The sequence below is a fragment of the Atractosteus spatula genome, chromosome 10 (assembly GCF_055471065.1).
Source record: "Atractosteus spatula isolate fAtrSpa1 chromosome 10, fAtrSpa1.hap1, whole genome shotgun sequence".
Lineage (NCBI taxonomy): Eukaryota > Metazoa > Chordata > Actinopteri > Semionotiformes > Lepisosteidae > Atractosteus > Atractosteus spatula.
In genome coordinates, this window is record NC_142715.1 from 26831761 (window position 1) to 26839127 (window position 7367).

Sequence of the window (7367 nt, forward strand, 5' to 3'; positions counted from 1 at the left end):
TCTACTGCTTTAAAGGTACTTCCAATGCATTTAGTCTTGTTAACTATCAAATGATTTTAACTAATTTAACGTCATCTACAAGAAAGCCAGAGAAGGTCTTCCAATTTGTCTTGGCTGTTAAAGAAGCACCTGTTTAATCTCAGCCGGGATTTCTTGAGAGCTCGTTCAGCGAGCGAGTCCTCCCTCTGGACTCCGCATTGAGCTGAAAACTGCGTGAGCTCCTCACTGCGTGTCCTGTACTGTTACATGTGCTCTTGTGTAGATTATCTACATGCAGCACAGCGACAAGAACACCTTGAACGTGTTCCGTATGGGAAGAAAAATGATAAATAGAACGTGTAAAATATCCATGATACAAATCAAAAACATGAAGGACAAAACAATGACTTTTGAAGATCACAAGAGATTCAAGAAACACAACCATCCACTTGAATGCTGAACACTTAAGTTAAAAGACTGATTGTTTACCTACAAAGTGAAGGACATGACCTGTAAATCTCTTCATGGTTTATAGTTTACGAAATAAAACAATTTCTTTATTTCTTGATAGATGATTTATTGAATTTAAACAAAATCACAATTAAAAACCTTTTGTGTTAAACTGTTATACACACACTCTGACGAAGACAAACGTCAGTCGTTTTTTAATATTTCTCTAAAATCTTGTCTTCTTACTAGTCTTGATATACATTTTTCGAACATGGTGCAATAATTTTGTTATTAGTTTCAGTTTTGGAAAATCGCGGCCAGAAGCTACCAAAACTGGTAATGTTCACATAATAGCAGCATTTTGGGTGGAAAAAGGTATTTCTTCATATGAATCCTAACACTTTTATGGGCGGCATTCTAGGACTTCTCACTTCAGATAAAGCTGTCAATACATCATACATTTCTACTTCCATTAATATCAGCAGTGCTATTGCTACCGAACGCTAAATATAGATCCTGGCAATACTTCATCAGATCAATTTTAGAAAATTGTTTATTTTAAGTTTTCCAACAAATCTGAACTGTAATTGTGAAATATTACAGCTGAGAATGCAAAAGGAATATGAAGATCAAATTCAATGTGTGAAAATTATTTTCTTGGAAGTTGCCAACCTAAACGGAGGCACACGTGTTTCCACGGTAAATTTACTCCTACTCCCAAACCAATATTGTGCAGCGATATCTGAGAATGGCACTGTCACTGCATGTGAGTCGCATGTTCCAGCTGTCAACCTACGATACCATGTTCAACCAATGCTAGTAATATTACTGTTGTAATAAAGGAGCAAGAGAGGTGCAGTTGGTAGAGCTGGCGACCCTTAAGTTCAGAATTGTTGATTCAAGGGTCGTTTGTGTCTTTTCTGATCCCTTTAATCTTTTAGTAGGACAGTGCAAGCAGGACGTGATAGTGTACAGTGACAACCCAATGTCGTATGTGCTTTGTGTAATTCAAGTTTCTTACTGCTTTGGGGCTTGATTCAGATATCGCTGTGAAAGCAAGGGGCAAGCAAAGGTTTTTCTAAATCGAGGGTGATCTGCTCACGAGTAAGTATAAACACCTGAGCATTTACTGTTTGAAGACAACACTTTGTTGCAATACTTCTTCTTCTTAATCTCACATAATGGTATTTTGGCATGGCAAAGAAGTGTAGCCCTTGTACAACTTTGATAACTGATTAGAGCTTTAAGTTACAGCAGCAGGAGTAGCAGTAATGGCAAGATCATATTTGGAGTCCAGCATTTCTCATTTCTTATGCAGAGCCGTCGACTCGGAAAGCACTGCCGAGCGCAACAAGGAATTGTGGCTTCAGATCGCTGTTACTTAGAGCTGCCTTGGTCTGTTCATGCTGCCTACACGCTTTGAATTGCTGGCATTTTCTGCAAGCGTTCCATTCTGAGGTTTCATGAAATTTCTTACATTTGAGACAACACTAAAATATTTCATTTGGGTTACCTAATACATAGTGCAAACTGTATCTGCATGGGAATCCTTTGGCTCATGAAGCCATTTGTTATTCTGTTGTGAGGTGTGAGGGGCAGAATGCAAATCGAGTTGGTGAATAGAAAATGAAACAGGAGTCACTTCTTGAGCTACGAATTCCAAAAAGTATGAAAACCCATGGATTTTAACAGTGCAGAATACTCTGCAAATTGCACTGAGTTGCTTGCTTACTTCTGCTGCTTTTACAGTCATTCACTGTCAGCAAGCACTGGAACAATTCAAGAGAGGTAAAAACAGAAGCTATCAGGAGTGGGAGTTGAACCCACCCCTCCATTTGGAGACCAGAACACCCAAGCCAGCTAGAAAAACACACATCCTTGAGTTTGGCACCTTAGACCACTCGGCCATCCTGACAAGCAAGAGTGAAAGGTGTGCTGAATGCACCAGTAGTTGACTAAACTGAATTTCTTCCCTGAAATGATTTGCTTGTGAAGACCAAGTTGCTTTGAACGGATCTTGGAAATCAAATATGCGGATGGATTCAGAGTGTGCTGTTTGTGTAACATTTTCCTTTGCTAGGGTACAGTTATCTTCCCAATCCTGATTACGTAAAACCAGGTCCCATCATATAAAACAGCTTTTCTTCCTAGGGAACAAAGGTTGTTTTCAATATTTCTAATTTTGGTTTCAAGATTGCAATTTAGTGTGATTTTAAGAAATTATTTAACATCATACGTGATCTAATTTTCCGGAGCAAATGCGTTTTTCTATTGTAATCTCTTGTGAATGTGTGCATAGGTTTCATTGTTTCAATATAAGACTATAAAATGTCTTCTTTGTATTATTCTGTAGTAATTTGTGAAAAGACAATAAAGTTCTTAACAAATCCCATATATTTGATTTCTGCATTCTGTTAAGGCTATAACTTTTCTCTACAATTTTGAGACAGAGTAACAAGTAGAGACGTTTTGCAAGTTACTTTACAATCTAGATAAAATAACATGGCGGTGAATAAGGAAGGCACAGTAGGTTTAAAAGACCGACAACTTAGCTCTTGGCCACCATCCCATTGCATTCAAAGTCTCAGCCTACTATACTATGTTGTATCAACGCTAGTAATATTACTGTTATAATAGAGGAGAGCTGGCGACCCTTAAGTTCAAGATTTTGGATTCAAGGGTTGTTTGTGTCCTTTCTGATCCTTCTAAGCTTTTAGTTGGACAGTTCAAGCAGGATGTTATAGGGTACAGTGACCCCGAGTGCCTTATGACCTTTGCCTGATTCAGCTTTCTTTCCATTTTGAGCCTCGATTCAGATATTGCTCTGAAAGCATCGGGCGAGCAAGAGTGTCTCTGACTCGAGGAAGATCTGCTCACAAGTATTAAATACTTCAGCATTTACTGTTCGAATACCACACTTTGTTAAAACACGGCTGCTTTTTAAGCTAATGGGTAGCGGTTTTTGAGCAGGCATTGTATAGTTAATGCTGTTATTAATAAAACCTTAAATTCACATAATGGAATTTTGATGGCGCAAAATAGTCTAGCTCCTGTACAACTGTACATGCCCGCTGATTAGAGCTTAAAACTACAGTAGCAAGAGTAGCAATAATGGCAACAACGAGTTCGGCATTTCTCATGTCTTCTGCAGAGCCATCTTATTGAAATGCACTGCCCGAGATAAAAGAGGACTTGTGGCTTCGTTTTTACAGACTGCTGCGTTGCTCTGTTCATGCAGACTACACACTTTAAATTTATGACATTTACTGCAAGAGTTGATTTTCCAGGGTTTTTTTTAATTCTTCGCATTTGAGCACGCACTAAAATATTTCATTCAGGTTCGCCGAATACATCATGAAACCCATATTTCCAACGGTCTTACATGAAACCTTTTTGTTATTCGGTTCTGAAGTTTGAAAATGAAAATGAAAAGGAAGTCACCTTCATAGGCTTGAAAGAAGTCCAAGCCACATAAAAACCCGCGAATTCTCACAAATTGCCTTGTGCTGCACCTTTCTTCTGCTGCTTTTATAATTCGGGCTTCAACATTTGAATGCAAACCTTACTGCTGCTAATCACATTCACATGTTTACGAAGCTTTTTTCTGTCCGTTATGTTCTTGCTAAGCAGTTTCTCCGTTTTCCTCCTATTGTGATTGTCAGCGAGCACAACATGACTGGAACAGTGTAAGACAGGGTAAAACGCTTTACTGTCGGGAGTGGGATTTGAACCCGCGCCTCTATTTGGAGAGCGGAACACAAAGCTTAAAAGACGCTAATCTATGAAATCGTTATTTTAAACCATTCGACTATCCTGAAGAAATGTATGCTGAATGCACCAGTTGCATCCGATTTTCCGTAACTTTAGGACGATTGACACAACTGGAAGAACACAATTTGTGGCGTTTAGCATGACATAGTCTTGCAGGCAGACAATGTTTTGTCCCACTACTTATATAATTTTATCGTTTACTCGTTTAAAAAAAAACCACTGTCTTCTCGTTCCTAAGTCAGATTTTAAGTGCTTTCGAACCTTACTTCCAACCTAGACTGACAGCTCACCCGATCTATTTGTGATCAGACCATGGAGTGGGGGGCTGTACCAAACGCACGTTCCTTCCCAATGCTGAGACGATCATTCGGAAGACGGGTGTGAAGAGAGACAAGCTTTGTTGACTAAAAAACAGGGCAGGATATGCACGAACACTGATCACTGGCGACAGTTGTGTTCTTCTTACTATAGGGACTTCTACATTGCAAGTTTTTTAAAGACTTTGAAACTAAAGGAAAGTGGTGACAAATGAAACAGGCACAGGTGGGGCTTGAACCCACGATCTTTGGTTTACAAGACCAACACCTTACCACTTGGCCACCGCACCTTCAAGGACACATAAATTATTTTTTTCTGAATCTTGTTTACATCGCCTGGAGGCAGCAACAACAACAAAAAAGGGATTTTTAACAAGGAGATACGCAGCAGTGGTGTAATCCCAAAAGATGCCCCTGAAGAGACTGGAGCTTTAATCCAGCTCCTTAGAGCGCTCGGCCGCGTTACTCTCGACAGCGGCTCTTCAGCTCTTGTTGTCTGACCTAGTGGTGTTATGACGCATGGAAGCGACTGCAACTTTGTTTTCTGAGATGCTTTCTCTCACGAGGTGAAACCTCGACTTCTTTGGCACCTCTGGATATACTTCTTCTGTTGAGCAGGCTTTCACACCTTAGCTTATAGCACCCTTCAAGTCATTTTATTTTTATAGAAAGACGCATTCCTGTTTTAAAAATGCTTTATGAGGCGTGTTTGATTAAACGGACAGTTTTCTAATTGTAGAATGCAGATCTGTGCAGCAATTGTACTGGATTTGACTGGGATTCTGAAATACTTCTTGCAAAGGTATTTAGACTTTCATGAACCTATACTAAAAAACAGACCTGAAACTCCCTAGCTTCCAATCTCTGATGTTACTGTCCTGAAACTCGGACGTGATATTCTGCAGACATGCAGTGTCCCTTTACTCTCGTTGTTTTCAAAACGACCTCCGTTGCCGGGCGCAGTTGAAGTGGAACTGGCTTGACTGCACAGGAAAGTACGGAATGATAAAATGTTTCTACGGCTCAAAATGTCCCTTAATGGGACTAGAATGAAATTCTAATATACGTATATCGTTATAAGTCAATTAGACATCTCTGATTATACAGTATGTCCATTATACATAAATATACATATATTGTTATGCGTCAATTAGACATCTATGATTATATGTTCATTATACATATATGGTTGGAGTTCTATTATACGGATACATTTAGAGGACTATTATACCTATATGGTTAAAGGTCTATTATACATCAAAGATAGGTCTTATAGGTGTAGAAACTAGTAAATCAAGCCAATGATTTGGTTTAGAAATTTATTCTGAAAATATACAATTATTCACACCTGAAAAATATGTAGTTCCAATTATGCATTTTATACAATATTGTAATAAACATGATAATGTTTATTACAATATTGTTTATTACAATATATAATAAAAAATGCAACTAGTAAACTTCAGCTACAAATTATAGTAACATGGGAATATATATATAGTAATGACAAACACAAACTAATTACATTAACACGCTAATATTTAACTCAAAACCACATTTCGATTCAAATATAAGTTTTAAAAATCACAACTTCTATATTTCCACGAAAATATTTTTAATGTAGCACAAACACTACTTTCTAATAAAGACAGAATTAAACTGTTCTGTGTCTCATGGTGATCCTCCTCTCGATACTAATGAAATGTTTAATATGATCCCTCGAGAAAAAAAAGTGTCAATATCCGCCTGGAACGATTGATGCCCCATCAAACATTTTGTAATTTCCCCTGAAGTTCATACTGTAGAAACCTGATTCGTGACTTAAATTCAAGGGAAACAATACTCTCTACACCCCTTCGATAGCTCAGTTGGTAGAGCGGAGGACTGTAGGGGAAATAGTGAGGCATCCTTAGGTCGCTGGTTCGACTCCGGCTCGAAGGAATGTGCTTTTTGTGAACTTTAATCAAAGAGATAAAATAGCAAATCTTTTTCACTCAGACGTTGATCAAAAGCTTAATAAACCACGAAGCAGAGGCTCTTGTTCTGAATTCAACTCCCGTCTGATTGTCTTGTTTTGGCCAAAATCTGATCTTTGAATTAAGGGACTACTCTGTCTGCTTTGTAATTCAAAAGAATATACAAATGTCACGTTTTCTTTAGATATAAAGGTGTTCTCTGTTTTCAAAGGAAAGGATATGTACTTAATTGGCTTTATGATTTGGTATTGATTTTGTATCGTTATATTATTAAGTTTGTGTTTTTTGTGTTTTTAACGTATTGTGGACTTTTTTTGTGGATTTTTGAAACAAATGCTTACAAAGGCAAACAAGGCACACATCTGTTTATACCAGCGGTGAATTGTACATTTTTATTTACAAGCTACTCTGCACTTTTGGGAATATAACAGCTTCGATATAAAGTGGCAAAAATATAAAAGGGGAAAATACCCCGGACTGCCTGTAAAGCCCTCGTTGTAACTGTTGTTTTATTGTTAAATACGGCGTACTGTGCACGAAATGTTGCAGAAACACAATCTGATATTTTAATAATTATTATTTTAATAATTTGATAAGTATGAGGCCCCGGATCCAAATATTCAGTTCTGATTTTTTTAAAGTGATATCTTCCCTTCCTCTCGTGGAAATCACACGATGTGAGCAATTGTTTTTTGTTCTTTTTTTTTTTCACGTTGCGATCCAAAGAGCCGCAGACGCCCAGTCTGACAGTAACCAAACCAGAATGGATTCTGTTGGGAGCCGGACTGAGCTCATTCTCTGTGCTAAAAACAGAATCAGCTCTTCCCCGAGCACCATCTACAGCTGCTGGATGGTACTCTGCGTCCTGCTGCTC

General features: G+C 38.2%; 2 non-coding genes across 2 annotated transcripts; one reads left to right on the forward strand and one right to left on the reverse strand.

Moving 5' to 3' along the window:
• Nucleotides 1–4735: 4735 nt before the first annotated feature.
• Nucleotides 4736–4807, reverse strand: trnat-ugu (transfer RNA threonine (anticodon UGU)). Its single transcript has one exon. It is a non-coding gene; the product is annotated as a tRNA-Thr (tRNA).
• A 1563-nt stretch (nucleotides 4808–6370) lies between these two features.
• Nucleotides 6371–6458, forward strand: trnay-gua (transfer RNA tyrosine (anticodon GUA)). The gene is given in 2 exon segments: nucleotides 6371–6407; nucleotides 6423–6458. It is a non-coding gene; the product is annotated as a tRNA-Tyr (tRNA).
• Nucleotides 6459–7367: the final 909 nt, after the last annotated feature.